The 18,182-nt window shown below is 45.7% G+C and overlaps 1 non-coding gene across 1 annotated transcript; it reads left to right on the top strand.

Annotated features, from left to right (window-relative positions):
* Nucleotides 1–17,791: 17,791 nt before the first annotated feature.
* LOC143828007 (U2 spliceosomal RNA) lies at nt 17,792–17,974 on the top strand. The gene has a single exon (XR_013227472.1). It is a non-coding gene; the product is annotated as a U2 spliceosomal RNA (small nuclear RNA).
* The last annotated feature ends 208 nt before the right edge of the window (nt 17,975–18,182 follow it).

Raw genomic sequence — 18,182 nt, 5'->3', positions numbered from 1 at the left:
ATCGCTCGCTTGTTGATACAAGTAATTTGGGAAGACCAGAGACTCATTCAACCTGTAGAACCGCACTGCTCTTTGGAGGCGCTGATGCAACAGCATCATTGCGAGTGAGATCCGAATTGACAGCCACCCCTCCAGCATGTGCATTTTAAGCAAAATGCAATTGGAAAGGGGGGAGGGGGGAATTAAATGGAAGAAGGAGCTGCAAGAGTTTTTGAGCACAGCGATTATCAGTATGCAGTCTGGGTAGCAGAACGGGTGTCCTAACAAGGCTTCTCAGAGGTTTGATTGTCAGCCACAAAGAAAAATGTCCCTTGCAAAGGCGCCAAGGATCAATGAGGTCTCTCAATAGTCCTTTACAGGAGAAGTAACAGCATGTACTTTCTGAGCAGCCCGGATTATGCCATGTTTTCCCTCTGTGCGGGATACAGCAGGATAGGGCCAAGCAAAACAGTCTGCTTGTTGAACAAGATATGAATCCAAGGGAACCTTAAAAACCAACCCAAGTTTTACTCTAGGCGTGAACTTTCGTGGGCATGCCTGCTTCCCCAGACAATGGAATAGGGATCATCGCAGTGCAGATATAAGGACAGAGTAAATTGGAAGGAAATTAGTAAACTGCATCATGAAACTATCCCACAAATAGGCAGCATAATATATCGCTAGAATAACAGTTATCAATCCCTCCGGTTCAATTGCCATTGAAAAAACCATAAGGGGAATAAGATTGTTAAGGTTAGTGATTAATGGCAGGTGCTTTCCCAGTTGTGAGCAGAAGTGATTAAAAGAGACCTGCTGTTAGCCCCATCTGTCTCCACCCAAGCATGGAAGCCTTCCCACGAGTGACAAGCTGTGCTGAGTTCAGTCTCTTGTCCTAAGACCAGAGAGTTAGAGTCTAAGTTGCAATTCATACAAACTTCATAACATGACATTGCAGTCCTATTGCCCCTTATGAAATAAAAAGAAGAGGAGGCTGTAAAGAATGCAGATAGACCACTAGCTTAAACAGTTCCGCAGGACCTGCAAAAAGGAGCTCCTCCACCAGGCATTTGGCCGAGACCAGACGTAATCTACAGCGACCAAGGGCCCCTGCTCCCCCCCCCTCAGAATCCCATCAACAAGCCCTGGACCTGTTTGTATTACGATTGTTTACTGTTATACTGTGTTGTGTTTGGTTGCAATTGTTGGTTATCGATGTACATGTTCTACAGACTCTTTTATGTATGGTTCTCTGTTATAATGTAAACCGCCCTGAGCCTCAGGGGAGGACGGTATAGAAGTATGATAAATAAATAAATAAATAAATAAATAAATAAATAAATAAATAAATAAATAAATAAATAAAATTACTGCTTTGTTATTTGGTCTTTCTCCCTCTGAAAACCCAGCTCTCCCTGATGGACTCTACACAAAAGAGACCTTCTTCCTTGCTACCAGGGGCTTTTCATTCCTTCTTTTTCGCCACCCACTGACCAGGTCAAGCTGAGTCAAAGAGCCACTTCCTGGAGACTAGCTATTCTAAAGCCCTCCAGTCCTCTGTTTCCTGCTTGGAAGAAGTGGGAGAGCTTCACCACCCGTTATCGCAAATCAAACATTGGTATTTATATGAAAGTGAGCTGAGGTACACCTGGAGAGCAACTAAATGACTTCCCTCTTCCTTCCTGTTCTTGTCCCAGAGGGTGGAGGGAAACTGTTAAAATGTTCTATTCAAAACTCCACAATAGACAAAGAGTGGAGGGATGGAGGGAGGGAGGGAGGGATAAATGGATAGATGCACACTCACAAGAAATTACCTTTTATTTATGATATTAATAAAGGTAAAGGTATCCCCTATGCAAGCACCAGATCATGTCTGACCCTTGGGGTGACGCCCTCTAGTGTTTTCATGGCAGACTCAATACGGGGTGGTTCCTTCCCCAGTCAAGACCGTTTACCCCCCAGCAAGCTGGGTACTCATTTTACCGACCTCGGAAGGATGGAAGGCTGAGTCAACCTTGAGCCGGCAGCTGGGATTGAACTCCCAAACTCATGGGCAGAGCTTTCAGACTGTATGTCTGCTGCCTTACCACTCTGCACCACAAGAGGCTCTATGATATTAATATTAAGAATTAATTAAGAAAGTAAATTAGAAATTACAACATTTTGCTTCCATTGAACTTTTGAACAGTAGTCTTATTTCTGCAACTGGGATCCTTGCTTTACAAAGAGACTGTTTTCAGCCCACTACGAGCAGCTCTTCTTCATAGCTTCCGCTCAGTCAGACCTCCTCCTTTTCCCTCTCAGCTCCTCCGCTGACAACTCCCGAGAGCGGTTCTCCACGGCTCTTGTCCAAGCCCCTCTTTCTAACATTCTGGAAGCTCTCACTGGTTGTTTCTAGGGAGCAGCGGAGCCGACCTTGTCCATCATACAAGTCTAAGGCACATGAATCAATCTGTTCCATTAAGCAATCAACAGTTTTGATTGATTATAGAGCATCCCCCCATTAATCATCAATGTGTCTTTCTATTAAAGCGACTTTTAGTACACGCACTTACAAAAAAAACACAGAGAAGCAGCATCCCTTGAGAAGATGCACTCCATCGCCTTACTCATATAAGAATGCCTGTTCTGTGACAGCCTACAAAAGCACTGATTTCCTTTCCTACAGAACTTCTAGTGCAGGGGTAGTCAACCTGTGGTCCTCCAGATGTTCATGGACCACAATTCCCATGAGCCCCAGCCAGCAAACGCTGGCAGGGGCACATGGGATTTGTGGTCCATGAACATCTGGAGGACCACAGGTTGACTACCCCTGTTCTAGTGAAAGCTTCAAATCAGCACCTTGGACAGCAGCACTGTGACTGCAGAAACTGGACTTGGTTAATCTCAGGGAAAACTGAGCACTGCTTCCTACTGATCTACAACCCATGGCGGCTGAAAGAATCTTCCAGGACATCTGTGTCCTACCTCCTTGGAAAATTGTTCTCCATGAAAAGGAACATACCACAAAGAGAAATAAGTAGAGCTGAAGGCATTTCTGGGTAGACATTTTCAGTCTGAAGACAGTGGCAAGGAGACCTTCTCAGGAGCAGGGAATGGCAATTTCTGGGGACTTCTTTCTTCTTTTCTTATTTACACTCCGACTACCTCATTGAAACTAGAGGGCGATGATATGGTGTAAAGCAATGCAAAAAAATAGCAGGAGGCATCTGTCTAGAATCATAGAACCATCGAGCTAGAAAGGGTCCTACAGGCCATCGAGTCCAGCCTCCTGCTCAACGCAGGATGTGCCTAAAGCATCCAGGATAAGCCACACAATTGGACTGGGAGTACAAAATTAGAAACAGCACAAAAAGTATTGGAATGATACTTTAAACAAGGCAGAACAAGGAATTAAAAAAAATAGAAAACCAGAGAACCATGTAATAACAGTAGGACAATACACCCAACAATTTGTGTGTGTATGAGTGCCATCAAGGTTCTTCCGATTTATGAAGAACCTATGAATTCATGACTTCCTACAGTTAACAGCCTTGCTCAGGTCCCACAAACTGAGGGCTATATATACCTTGACTGAGTCACTCCATCTCATGTTGGATCCTCTGCATTTCCTGCTACCTTCAGCTTTTCCTAGCATTATTGTCTTTGCTAGCGAGTCTTTCTTCTCATCATGTGACCAAGGAGAGCCAGTTTGGTTAGGAGTAGTTAGGAGTGCAGACTTCTAATCGGGCGAGCCAGGTTCAATTCTGCACTCCTCCACATGCAGCCAGCCGGGTGGCCTTGGGTTCACCACAGCACTGATAAAGCTGTTCTGATCGAGCAGTAATATCAGGGCTCTCTCAGCCTCACCTCCCTCACAGGGTGTCTGTTGTGGGGAGAGGAAGGGAAGACGATTGTAAGCCACTTTGAGACTCCTTCCAGTAGAGAAAAGTGACATATAAGAACCAAATCGTCTACATCAAAGTAGGACAGCCTCTGTTTGGTCAGCTTAGTCACAACAAATAACAGAATGGATACAGTCCCGTTCCCTTTTGGAAATCTTTGCCATGACAACTACTCCATAAAACCTGGAAACATCCTCCGTGACACTGCATAACCACCCAGGTCAAAAAGTTTTGGACCACAGCATCATGCCTCTGGCTTTGAAGTTCCACTCCGAGAACTGCTAAAGCCAGTTCTGTAAACTGATGTCATTAATTGTCGGCGTTCAATTCCATCAGCTGAGAACTGGGAACATCAGTTCCTGTATGCCAGGCAGGGACTGGATGTTCTACTTGAACAAGCATTGGAAATGGCACAGTAGGAACAGGGGGAAGGAAGTTCCAGTCTCCGGGAAATCCTGTGCAAATCTCCTGTAAACTGATTCGCTTGATTACCCAGATTCAGTCAAAAGAATCCGTGCCCATATTGAGTAATTAACTAATCTAACGAAGCTCGGAGGAGGGGAATGCCATGGAAGAATTCAAGGCTGAACATCACGAAATCAGTCAGGTGGAAAGCTCCGGGCACATTCCCGGGTCGTGAACTGAAGCTGTATTGTCCGTTGGTCATCGGCACAGCATCTCTCTGCCAACTTCATGCACTTAACAAAGTGGGCTCTGGCTCGCCAGGAGCTGGGTCACAATGAACTTGAAGAAGAGTCGGTTCTTATATGCTGCTTTTCTCTACCCGAAGGAGACTCCAAGCAGCTTACAGTCGCCTTTCCTTTCCTCTCCCCACAACAGACACCCTGTGGGGTGGGTGAGGCTGAGAGAGCCCTGATATCACTGCTCTGTCAGAACAGTTTTCCCAGTGCCATGGCAAGCCCAAGGTCACCCAGCTGGCTGCATGTGGGGGAGCGCAGAATCGAACCCGGCTCTCCAGATTAGAAGTCCACACTCCTAACCACTACACCAAACTGGCTCTCTTTGGACGTTTTTGGACAACTTAGCTAAGGGTGCTTTCCTCTCTGTGATTCAAGCCCTTCTTGCAAAGGGCAACCCAGAGGAGATAGCTGACTGTTATGTGAACTAGCTGTGGTTGGTGAAGCTTGTAAGACTTTGGCCTTATCTCTACTCGGGGCGGGTGGGACACACAAAGAACTATACAGTTAAAAAATAAGGCAACTGCTTCCCTGTGAGACCTATATCTTCTAAAATAGTTCTTTAACCCCCTCCCTCTAATTGCTATTTAAGGCATTGTATTGTGCTTTTGATGTACTAGAATGGTTGTCCTGATTTGGGAGGGGGGAGGTCTCTACCTGGTGGAACTGGGAGCAACTCTTCTTTTGCTCACCTACAGGTGAGAAATGCTGGCTCTGCTTCCAGCCCCTGGCCAGGCAGCTTAAGGTTGCTTTGGGCGGCAGCCCACAACAAGATCAAGTGGGGCGGGCGGGGGCTGGACAGAGCTCCTTAGCAGGCAGTCAGCAGGCCGGGAGGCCCTCGTTAGCAAGGCCTCAACCACAACCCATTGCCCCGGGCCTCTTCCCTTACCTGTTGCTGGCTCCAGGCACTGAGGCTCATCTGAGAGCAAAGAGGCAAGAGTCCAGGGACGGATGGCAGGAACTGCAGGGGCAGGGCCAAGCAGGGCAAAGCTGGCTGCACCCTGATTGGCCCTATTCTAACTTGGACAGCCAGACACGTCCCACCCCTCAGGCTGTTTCATAAATATATAGAGGAACAACAATGGATAAGGATGAAGTGTAAGTGATGCGGGCAGAGTATGAACTGAACAGGGCATGGCTGGGCTGGGCTGGGCTGGGCTGGGCTGGGCTGAGACAGGCAATTATCCCATTTGACGAACATGGAAAAGGTCCCTGGATCAAATCCAGAGAAGACTGCCTTTTGCTCACCTGCAAGAGACAGAAATACTGACAAGGCTACTTCCACACAGGTTGAATAATGCACTTTAGCAATTGTTTGCAAGCAGAGTTTCCTGTTTCACAACAGAAAATCCCGCTGCAAAGGATTGCTCAAGCACATTGAAAGTGCATTATCCAAGCTATGTGAAATCAGCCCAAGTCAGACGAGAAAGACTGCAAACGCATAACAAAATGAACGTTTTGTTTTTCACTTACAGAGTTCGAAAGGTATGGATGACCAGAGCAGAATTGTGTTGGGTTTCGTACTGTTTCCATCTGAGGACCCATCCCAGGTGAGCAAACTGGCAGGCCGGGCTGGGCTAAGGTGGCACTGACAGCCCTGCCTTCTGATAGGCCAGCTTGTGAAGCAGGGGATGATACCAGGTGCAGGGAGGCTGGGTTGTTTGTGATCTGCAAGGCAGAAGTTGGAAAGGAGCAGCAAACATGAAGGCCTTTAAAATGCAACCTTCCCCTGTTTAGTGCTATTCATCCAACGGCTCGGGTGCTGCTCTTGACATGCTACTAAAGGCTCTCCTGAGCACTGTTTCCCGGAGTGGAACATGGGCTGAATCTGCACAGAGTTTTTATTCCAATCCCAGGTTGATTCAGTCCCTGCCGTCTACACTGAACATGATTTCCATTTTGATTTTGGGCGATTTAAATTGTCCTCTGCAACAAGCAGGATTGATCCGGAGTGACCCTACCTTTCCCCCGCGATATCCTGGAGTGGATATTTGAAAAATCAGCATGAGTAAAGGTATAACACTCTGCTTGTCCCAAACTAACTTGCTGCCTCGAGCCTCCAATGCTGTAGAAAAGACCTGATTGGCCAGGGCGTCAGTTCAAAGGCTTCCTCGTTCCCAGGTTGCAAGGCTTCCCTTAAAAGGGAAGCCATAACTTCTCTCTCCAGAAGCTCTAACTTCCTTTTGTTATTTGCCCCTCCTCTACTGTCTCCAATCCTCCCCCCACCCCCCATTCATTCAAGACAAGAAAGAAAGAGGCTCCTGCTGTGCTTGGCTTCCCCCCCCCCTTCTGAGCTTCCCTAATCATGTGCAGAACACTTTTCTGTTGCAATGGGGGGGGGAATAGAGGAAGACACGAGTTCAAATAGATCTGAATTCAGCAGGATCCACAACAACAACAACAACAACAACAACAACAACAAAACAAAGTAAGTGCAGAATCAGCCCTGGTCCATTTCCAGGAAAGGAAGAAGTAGAAAAGCTGCTGTTTTTTGTACCCCACTTTTTGCTAGCTGAAGGAGCCCCAAAGTGGCTTACAAACACCTTTCCCTTCCTCTCCCCACAACCTGTGTGAGGCAGATGGGGCTGAGAGAGCTCTGAGAGAGCTGCTCTGTGAGAACAGCCCTGAACTGTGACTAGCCCAAGGTCACCCGAATGGCTGCATGTGGAGCAGCAGGGAATCAAACCGGGTCCCCAACCCACAGCTGGCAACCCAAACAGTCTTCAACCAGTTTCTTCCAGGTATGAGAGCAAAGAAAACCCTCTGAGATGCCTCCAAGATACCTGCTGGCTGGGCCCCCCCCCCCCCCCAGAATCTGTAAATCATGGCCACTTGCTGGCCAGAACCTTTTGGGTAACCACTTATGAGCCACACAGACTAATGCAAGGAAAGGTAGACCAGCGGTTCTCAACCTGGGGGTCGTGACCCCTGGGGGGGTCCATTGACCCTTTTCCCAGGCGTCTCTAAGACCGCCGCCCAAAGGGTTGTCACGGCATTTAAAAAGTTGAGAATCAATGATATAGACAGTGTAGTGGTCATGGCATGGGCCTCCAACACAAAAGGTTTGAAGCGAGGCACAGACTGGCCTTTGTTATTTATTATTATTTATTCCATCGATCTGCCACCCTTCCCTATGGCTCAGGGCATCTCACAACATTAAAATGCAAAAAAAAAAAAAACCCAAAACATTAAAACAAATTAATAATAAAATACACAAAAATGCAAATAACATTAATATTAATACTACGAATACCAGCTGGGTGACCTTGGGCTTGTCACAGTTCTCTTAGGGCTGTTCTCTTAAAGTTATAATACTATAAAACTCAGTAAAATGCAATTGAAATAAGTCCTGGCTGCTCTGTCGAAGGTCAAATGGTGTTTCTGCATGTCCCTTTTTAGGCCTGTTTCAGGCTGCCCTGCAGATTGGCATTCCCCCTGGTGCTACCTATATCACTCAGCTTGGAGAGAGCTTGATCATCTTCAGGCCCTGGCTTCAACCCTGGGTTTCCACACCTAAACTGCCTGACACCGAAGCCGATCATGGGTCCATCAAGGTCCGTATAGTCACCTGGCAGTGACGCCCCAAGATTTCGGGTAGAATCTTCCCGATTTTTAGCTGGCAATTCTAGGGATTGAACTTAGAACCTTCAGCCTGCCTAGTAGATGCTCTAACTCTGAGCCACAGCCTAAGTCTTTCCTATGCCTCTGCTCCCTAAGAAAAACATCTGTGATCCGTGGCCCGATTTTTGCAGGATACACTAAGAGAAAGAGGAGGAGAAAGGCTGTTTTTTTTTATTTACAACTGTTCCTTTATTACATTCCGAGGACTGGATCCCGTTTTGATTTTGTCCCTAAAAATATCTCGCCTAATAAGACTGACGTGTGGTCTGGCCTGCCATTCCGTCTTTCCACCTCTGTGGGTTATTCTTGGACAGAAGGGGCTTTAATCAAGGCGCCTGAACTGCTCCTGGACCAGGGCTCATTTGGGAGAGAGGAAAAGAGATGTAATTCCTCCGTGTCTCCAGCAACGTTCTCTGTATTATACATCAAAAGTGTCTCTGCTCTTGAAAGTTTAATCAAAGACCAAGTCCCACAATTCTGGCATGCCTCAGCCACCATCTACTTAACAATCTCTCTTGTGAAAATGCATCTCTGAGATGGCTCTTTTAACCCCACCCCACCCCCAAGGAAAAAGAAATAATCCTTAGATCCCTTTTTAGAAGTTCCACCCCTAAGGAAACCAATGTCCATTATTATTTTAAGGTTCATGCTTTGATTTGTTCCATCAGAGACGCAAAATAACTAATGAATCTCCCATCCCTGGCTTGCCTGCTCTAGGGGATCCCTTTAAAAAGGGTAAATCTGGCTAAAGTATTAGTTTGTGCACAATGACCACTTTAGCATGGAAAACCACTACCCCAGATAACCATATTTTTCACCCTAACCTATAATCTTGCTTGAGGAAATGCAGCTACCGGTTGCACAAACATCCTTTAAACATTTTCCTTATAGATATACTTTCAAAAGGGCTGGGTTGGCAGAGAAACTCCCAGGCATATCCACTCGATAGCCATAATTTGGGAAATACCGTTGAGAGGCCTGCAGGATTTGATTTGCTACATAAAGTATGGGAGACAGCTAATAGAATATGAACAGGCTCTGGCAATTGTACTGACCTGTTGCTTAAATGGGACCAAATACCAGATTCCAAATATGATTGTGGTGCTGTCGTGTACCATGGTAAATCTCCCCCAAATAGGCAGAGCTTTGGCAAAAAAAACTCAGTAGTTTATTTCAGGAGAGAATTAACATCATCACAGGACTCCTGCAATGCTTAAGACAAAAACAATAGAGATCAAAAGGCAATTATAGAGGCAAATCCTATAGACGATTCAGGTTCACATAGGACAGTTCTGATCTTCAAATGATAATAATGTTTACAGCTGGGACTTCTAGGTTGGAAGGAAATAGCCAAAACATCTGAAGCCATGATAAAGGGCCATCTAGCTGAAATCATGGAAACAGAAAGGCCAGGGATAAGTGGATCAATTCTCTGAAGAGAGATCTTGGACTACTGGTCAAGCAATTCAAGCCTGTCAAGGCCACCCACCTATTTCCCTTCTCTCACAGGAATGTGAGTGTTGTGCTTTCCAGGGAGATGTGGCAGAGCTCTTTGTACTCTTCCCCAGCTGCAAATGAGTGGGTTGAAAACTTTGATATTAGTGAATAGAGGGGTTGTCAAGTCTGTCTGCATGACTGTTATACCTATTGGGCTACATAGTTTGTATTGTTCTATTCTTCCTGTAGAGCCTCTTGTGGCGCAGAGCGGTAAGGCAGCAGACATGCAGTCTGAAAGCTCTGTCCATGAGGCTGGGAGTTCGATCCCAGCAGCCGGCTCAAGGTTGACTCAGCCTTCCATCCTTCCGAGGTCGGTAAAATGAGTACCCAGCTTGCTGGGGGGTAAACGGTAATGACTGGGGAAGGCACTGGCAAACCACCCCGTATTGAGTCTGCCATGAAAACGCTAGAGGGCGTCACCCCAAGGGTCAGGCATGACCCGGTGCTTGCACAGGGGATACCTTTACCTTTACCTTTATTCTTCCTGTGCGTAGCTCTGCCATATGATAAATAAATAATCCCAGGCATAGGACAACTGTTTAAGTTTACAGTGCACTCAAAAGCTTTATGCTGCTCAAAAGTGAGCTAAACCACCTGGGATGTTCCTTAGGAGAAGGCCCCAGTGTCTATACCTACTGTTGTTTTAAAAATATCACCATCAAGTCACACCTGACTTAAGGCAATCCTGTGGGGTTTTCAAGGTCAGAAATGTTTAGAGTTGGTTTGACATGCAGTGGCTCTAGTCTCTCTTCCAAATACCGACCAGGGCCAGTTCTGCTTAGCTTCCACAAACTGATGAGATAGCCTGGGCTATCAGGTCAGGGCAAATTAACTGTCCTAGCTACCTCCGATGAAAAGCAGTTGTGAGATTCCAGTTCTGGCGACAGAGTGTGGGAAAGAATCCGCAGAAAGACAAGTAAAAACCACACATCTCCGAATTTTCAGCATGTTCTGCAGAATTCACTGACCTCAGCCTGAGCTGCCTACTAAAAAGAGCCAGTTCTACTCGCGGGAACAAAAGGGAAACATTGCATAATACGGTAGGCGGAGTTGGTTGTGCCCATCTTAAACTCAGCAACGCAAAGGCCTTGCCACATGTTGTTGCCGTGACAACCGTGGAGAGACGACCTTCTCCCCAATTTTTTAAGAATTTCTGTCTCCTTCTAATTTGTGCAGCAGACAGAAATAATTGCTGAAATCCATATATTTAAATGGCTTGCCCCTCCCCTTATGACATATCTACTCTCTTTACTTTCCCTTCTTTGTCTCTCCCTTCCAGTAACTTTCATTGTTTTGGGGTGACAGTGGAGCTAGAATGATGAAACTGTGCTCAGAAGAACTTCACTGCTGCATATTTCCATTTGTGGAACAGACTTCGTGTTTGGTCCTTGTGAGCAAAAGATGCTGACATCTTTCTGAGAAGTAGTACTTAAGAAGAGCTTGTCTCCCCTAGTTATTGTGTTCTGCCTGTTCCTTGTGCAGGGTGGAGTTCCATACACGTGGTTTTAGAGCTTGTTGAATTCTTAGACGCCAGCATTGCATTGTTTCTGTGGTCCTTGGTATGACCTAGGCTTGCCAACTTCCCAGTAATGGCTGGAGATCTTGAAGGGTTACATCTCATCTCCAGGTGATAGAATTCAGTTCACCTGAAGAACACAGTTGTGAGATTACACTTTGGAAGGTGAACTTTGTGGCATTATATCTCACTGATGTCTCTCCCGTCCCCAAACTTCAACCTTCTCAGGTGTTACACCTAAAATCTCTAGATATTTCCCAGCCTGGACCTGATAACCCTAGGAGCATCAGAGGTGGAATATTGATTTCTATTGTGCTATGTAACCATTCCACCAGTTCCCTTCCATGCTTCAGTGGACAATTGCTTCCAGGAACAGCACCAGGCTCTGCAGCATCACTTCCTGGACCCTGGAAGGCATAATTGTTGCTATGATCAGGCACATACCCGAAGCGTGATGTTACTTTCTGCTATGAATGGAGGCAGATGATGAGCTGAGAATGCTACTTTATGAATGCTACTTTATTTGTTCATAGGGGAATGGTGGCTTTTGCATCCTCCTGCTACAGATATAACAGTAGCCGGTCCCATTCTGTTTTTGCTAAAGCTTTATGTTGACAAAAGTTGCAAACCGTAAGATAGTGATGGAGTCAGATCCAGCCAGTTTTCCCACAGGTGAAAAGTGAAATGAAAATCATCTATGTGAACCTCAAAAACTATTGCCATTATTTATTAACTGCCCTATCTCATGAGACTCAGAGTAGCTTACAATAAAATATATAAAATACATAAAATTAAATACGTACATCTATTAAGACGAAACAATATAAACAGTTGCCTAGTTTCCTATCAAGGGGACGAAAAGCGGCTTACAAAGATGGTCCATTATTACTTGACCAGTGGGGTTCTGAATTTGAATCAGAAGACATTTTGAAGAATACCCATCTAATAGGAAGAATTTAGAAGCATCTGCTAAAATTTGGAAACTGAATCTGAGCAGATTAAAACCTGCCTGGTCAAGTGGATGCCAGGCCTATGGTTGGGGCCTACAACCATCTGATACATTGGCCAGATCAGATGGTTTTAGGCCCCCAACATAGACCAGGTGAAATAGCTCCATCTAACAAGCCCTGTAGAATGGTTTGCTGAGGATCAGGAGACCTGAGAGGCAAAGCCCCCAAGGGTCAATGGCTGTAATCAGGAGTGAAATTGGGTGAGATCATGAGAAGCAGCTGGTTGGACACCATTGGTTGTCTTACATCAGAACAGTCTGAGATCAACATCAGTCATCCAAATCTGAACTGACCATGAGATATGAATATGCCAAATATGGTTGGGAAGCATAGCTGTGTACATGCCCACCTGGGGCCCCTTCCCTTCCCACCCCCCTCCAGGCCCATCATGGGCCATTGGGGGGCAGGTCAACATGACCATATCTGGGGCTATTACATGATAAATGTTTAACAAATTTTAAAATGTATATTAAACATTAATTAACTCCCAACCATTCAAGAAACCACTCCAGGGTTGTCAAGAAACCCCAGGTCTTCTTGAAATGCTGGTTGAGAAAGCCTGGAGGAGACAATATTGACTGTAATAAAGCAAGGGTCTAATTCAGTCAAAGGCAGAATAAGCTGATAAGCTCTTGGGTGTTGATCTTGTAACAGATTGTGATGAAGAATCATTTTGAAAACAGTTTATGCTGGATGGTCTTCAATTGTGAAAGTTTACTTTTGAGAACGAATTCTTCAATTCTCTAGTTTACATTCTGGAACAGGAACAGCACTCTTATTGAGTCTGTGCTAGTTTCATGTTTGATCATTACTTTTGACTCTGCTGTTTGTTTCTTCCAGGAAGCAGAACATTAAATATTCTATGCTATTTTGCCTCTCACAGTTTTTCATATGTTTCCACCTCTAGACGGACAGTGGAGATCTCCTGCTATTACAACTGGTCTCCTGGTGACAAAGATCAGACTTGAGAAAATGGCTGCTTTGAGAGGTGGACTCTGTGGCATTATATCCCATTGACGTTACTCCCAACCCAAATCCTCCCCTCCTCAGGTTCCATCCCCCAAATCTCCCAGTATTTCCCAGCCCAAAGCTAGCAGCCCTACTTATCTAAAGACCTGTAAACTCTACAGAGCATGCTAGACTTTTCAGTGTCAGAATTCCAGACTTGAGACAAGACTTCTATTTTGGAAAGTTTCTTTATTCTCAAGCAAAAGCATCCAACAAGCAAATAGGCAGAACTAAAAATACACGCAGGGATCCACATATATAAAACACAGGAACATCCCCTTCCCTCTCTCCCATGGGAAGGGGATGACTCGGGTTTCTAAAGGAGACCAAACATTCCTCTAAGCAAAGTACCAGGTGCAGGAGGGCAAACTAAGTCAAAGGGAGTGTAGATCTCAGCACAGCATTGTTGTGGGAAGCAGAGGCCATAAAGCACAAACTAGGGAATGCGGCCTTGAGGTGTGAAGGGAACTAGAACTGGGAAACATCACAGGTCAGGCAAAGCAGAGAGCTCCAACCATCAATCACAGAAATCAATTAGAACCACATGGCGGAATACCCAAGATTCTGATGCATGAGATGCCTGGTGACATGACTGCAGCGTGGACTGGATAGGTTTGATAACCCCAGTAATGATGTTTTGAAGAATATGTCCTTTGGGCCATAAGCAGTTAGGAATCGGAGTGTACGTTACTCCCCTCCATCCTCTCCTCTTCACCTTTTTTTGATATTGGGGGGGGGGGATGGGATCTTTAGCCGTCATGTTGGCACTCCAATGTTTTTAATGGGAATTTTAATGGGTTGTTGTGACCCACCTCGAGCCTGTCGGGAGAGGCGGGAAATAAATATAATAATAATAATTATTATTATTATTATTATTATTATTATTATTATTATTATTATTATTATTATTATTATTATAAAGTATTTTTGCAAAGTTACAAAACCTCAGATAAGATGAGTCAAGGCTGGGCTTGGGTCCCACCTAAGGTTTGGTGGACAGAAAGCAGTCGTCCAAGACCGCGAGGAGAGGGGCGGCCTATAAACTGAAATATAAAATAAATACATCGGATCTCAGAACTGAAGCAAGGTCAGGCCTGGTTAGTGCTTGGATGCGATGCCCCCAAGGAAGTCCAGGCTTGCTCTGCAGAAACAGGCCATGGCAAACCACTTGTGAATGTCTCTTCCCTTGAAAACCCCATGGGGGGGGGGTCAGCATAAGTCAGCTGAGACTTGACACTTTCTCACCACCATGGTGGATATTATCATGATTGCTTGTGTGTGCTAATTATTCTCTCTCTCAAATACAACAGTAGCTGAAATCAGCCCATTCAGGTTCTCAGTACCTCTTATACTCTTACATTAGGTGTCTTGTAACCGCCTCTTCATTTGTTTGCTCGTTCATTCATTTATTCGTTCATTCGTTGATTCATTCGTTGATTCATTCGTTGATTCATTCGTTGATTCATTCGTTGATTCATTCATTCATTCATGTACTGCCCTCCCCTTGCAGCTCAGGATGGTTTACAGAGAATGTGAAAGTCACAGATATTGTATCTAAGTTCGATAACTGCATCAATGAATACTACCCATGATAACAGCAATAACAATAACAATAGCATCGCTAATAACTATAACTAAACCGTTAACATGTTGACTGCAACCCTGCAGATTAGTCGATGCAAGTTTGCTCCGTAGTGTACTTGCTGGGCATATCTGAGGAGGGGGGTTCTGGGGCCCAGTAGCTTTGTGGGGTCAACTGTCCTCAACCAAATCCCTGGCGGAAGAGCTCCGTTTTGCAGGCCCTGCGGAACTGTGCTAGCTCCGGCAAGGCCCAGATCTCCTCCGGGAGCTCATTTCACCAGGTGAGGGCCAAGACAGAGAATGATAAATGCCTACTGGGTGGCTGCTTGTGTTGGTAATTTCCCAAATGGGTCAGTCAGAAAAGGGTGCCGGAGATGAAGGAAGGGAACCTCTGCTCCTTATGCACGCCCAAGAGTGATAATGGGCCACAGTGGAATTCATTCACAGAAATGTCAACAGCATAGTGAAGACAGAAGATTACTGGCCCCAAAAGCAGGATCCCTTTGACTACAGAAAATTATCATCCCTCCAGCTGTACCTTGCATTACCAATCCCTTTGGCGCTTCGAAATAGAAGAGCTTCGTCCTTCACATTCTAACTTGAATAATATATAATAAATCTGTGGGGAAAAAACTTCTTTGAGAGTTAATTAGAATTTCAAACTCCTGTTTCTAAGGGTTCTGCCCTTGCTTTTCTTCCTTTGCAAAAAAAAATGTACTTCTAGATATTGAAATATAAATAACTTTTTGCTCGCATTGTACAAATTCCTGCATTCAAAAGCCAAGTTTGGCGGCTACAAAGGCACCGGAGCATTGAAGGATGGATTGGGAGGGGAGGGGGGCTGAGCAGGAGAAGGGAAGGGAGCAGTTTCTGACGTAAGCAAAGCTCAGGAGGGAAAATGTTATAGAGAGAAGCTGGGGGAGAGCTTTGGTAGGGACACACACACAGTCGCTTTAACCAGAATCAGACCATGGCCCATGATAATCGGTATTGTCTGGTCCTTTTAAGTGGAGATGCTGGGGATTGAACATGGGTCCTTCTGGATGCAAAGCAGAGGTTCTACCACTAAGCCACAGCCATTCCCCTAACAGTAAGGGAAACTTGGTGAAACTGTTTTCAACCGTAAAGGTATCCCCTGTGCAAGCACCGAGTCCTGTCTGACCCTTGGGGTGACGCCCTCTAGCGTTTTCATGGCAGACTCAATACGGGGTGGTTTGCCAGTGCCTTCCCCAGTCATTACCGTTTCACCCCCCAGCAATCTGGGTACTCATTTTACCGACCTCGGAAGGATGGAAGGCTGGGTCAACCTTGAGCCGGCTGCTGGGATCAAACTCCCAGCCTCATGGGCAGAGCTTCCAGACTGCATGTCTGCTGCCTTATCACTCTGCGCCACAAGAGGCTCATTTTCAACATTAGGCATCTTTTTTGTACTGGTCTGCTACATTTCTCAGCATATGTACAAAGATAAGCAGGAGAAAGCCAGTGCTGTCTACACCCGTATTCTTGAATGAGTCCTTCTAAGAAGCAGTAATAGAAATCATGAATCGATGGAGACCCACGGGGGTGGTCAACTGCTCTAGCTCCCATGGGCAGCATTGGAGGCTGGGTGGGAGGGGGAGATATGGCAGCAGCTTTTCAGAACCTGTCAGCAACTTTTTGAGGGTTGGCTTGGTGGCTGCAGGGTGGTCCTGCGGGACATCCAAGGGGGTGGTGGAGACCCCAGGTTATTGGCTTGACCCATAAGAGCATCACCTTTCCCCGCCCGCAATGGGAAGTTATTTAATCTCATCTCATTGTATTGTTCTCTGCGCAGGTACTTTTGGGGATCCATCCCACCTGTGTCAAATTGTATTTCTAGTCTTCTGCAGTTGAATAAAAATCAAAAAAGGTTTCCCAGCCTAGTGGTCATTCTATTTGGGCATTGCACACTATAGCTTAACCTATATTTTCAAACTTACCCAGATACTAAGGGTGAGCAGCCACTTCATGTAGGTCTCAGGAATACAAAATCTAAGGGCCATTCCGCACAACTTTAATATAGCACTAGTTTTACATTTGGTTTTCGCCACTAAAACGGCGTTCCGCATGACATCGTGAGCAATCTGCAACACTCCTGTAACACTAGCGCCAAAATCGCTTAGTTGTAGCGATTTTCGGGGAATCGGGAAAAGTGGATTCACCCTCAGAAAATCGCTACACTCTTGCCAACAACCTGCAACACTTGCAAAAAAGACCTGTGCGTTCTCAATGTAGCGATTGCAACAAAGTACCTCCCCCTGGCTCTCTCCTCCGAACTTCCGGCGAAGTGATCACCATTTTCCCCCCTTGTAGCAGGGAAAGCAACGAACCAGCGAGGCTTCATTCACCCAGCAAGGCTTCTCCAGCTACAGTCCCTCCACAGAAGTGCTTTAAAGCTTCCCTAAGTCCCCAAGCACAACACAGCCCCCTGTTCGCCATTTCCCTTTAATTTCAGCCAAAAATCGCGCCCACTCGGGGGAGCGTGGTAACGATGAATCGCCAGCTCATCGCATATTCGTTGCAACGTATGTGTGTGTGTGTGTTTTTTAAACCTGTGCTCAAAGGGAAAGGGGCTTTTCGGGAGCATGATAACAACCGCCCATTGGCTGTTCTGTTTGATTGATGGCCAGGGGCGGGAACAAGCACAGAAAAAAATCACTTCCTTTCTAGCGATTCCTGCGAGGCCAGAAATCTGTGAGGAACAAATGAAACGCTACTGGATTCCACTACAAATGAAGGTATGCGGAATGCCGAGATTCCACTATTTAAAATAGCTTTTCCACTTTGTGAAAGCAATTGGCAACATTGGTCCTTGTGCGGAATGGCCCTTAGTTTCCCCCCAGACTTCAACAGAGGGCTAATCCCATAGGAAATAAATGTACAGCTACAGTTAGATATCACTTTGCTGGCATCTCATTCCAAATCTTCACTCAACTTCTTCCAGAAAAGGGCAGAAATGTAGAAGACCATGAGACCAAGATGGCTCCATGTGCACATCATGTGCAGTATCTGTTCTTATCCATTTAATATCTGATATGTCCTGTATTTCAGAACTATATATTAAATAGATTTTTATTTAAAAAGAGAGCCAGCTTGGTGTAGTGGTTAAAAGTGGTGGCCTCTGATCTGGAGAGCCAGGTTTGATTCCCTGCTCCTCCTCCACATGCAGCCAGCTCGGTGACCTTGGGCTTATCGCAGTCATAGAATCATAGAGTTGGAAGGACCTCCAGGGTCATCTAGTCCAACCCCCTGCACAATGCAGGAACTCACAATTACCTGCCCACCCACAATGGCCCCAATTTCATCCCCAAGTGATCCTCCCTCCACCAAATATCTCCAGAATCCAGCCTGGCTTGGAGGAAATTCACCATCC

The sequence above is a fragment of the Paroedura picta genome, chromosome 1 (assembly GCF_049243985.1).
Source record: "Paroedura picta isolate Pp20150507F chromosome 1, Ppicta_v3.0, whole genome shotgun sequence".
NCBI classification, from domain to species: Eukaryota; Metazoa; Chordata; class Lepidosauria; order Squamata; family Gekkonidae; genus Paroedura; species Paroedura picta.
Note: the sequence above shows the minus strand (reverse complement) of the source record. Positions and strands in the feature narration are given on the sequence as shown.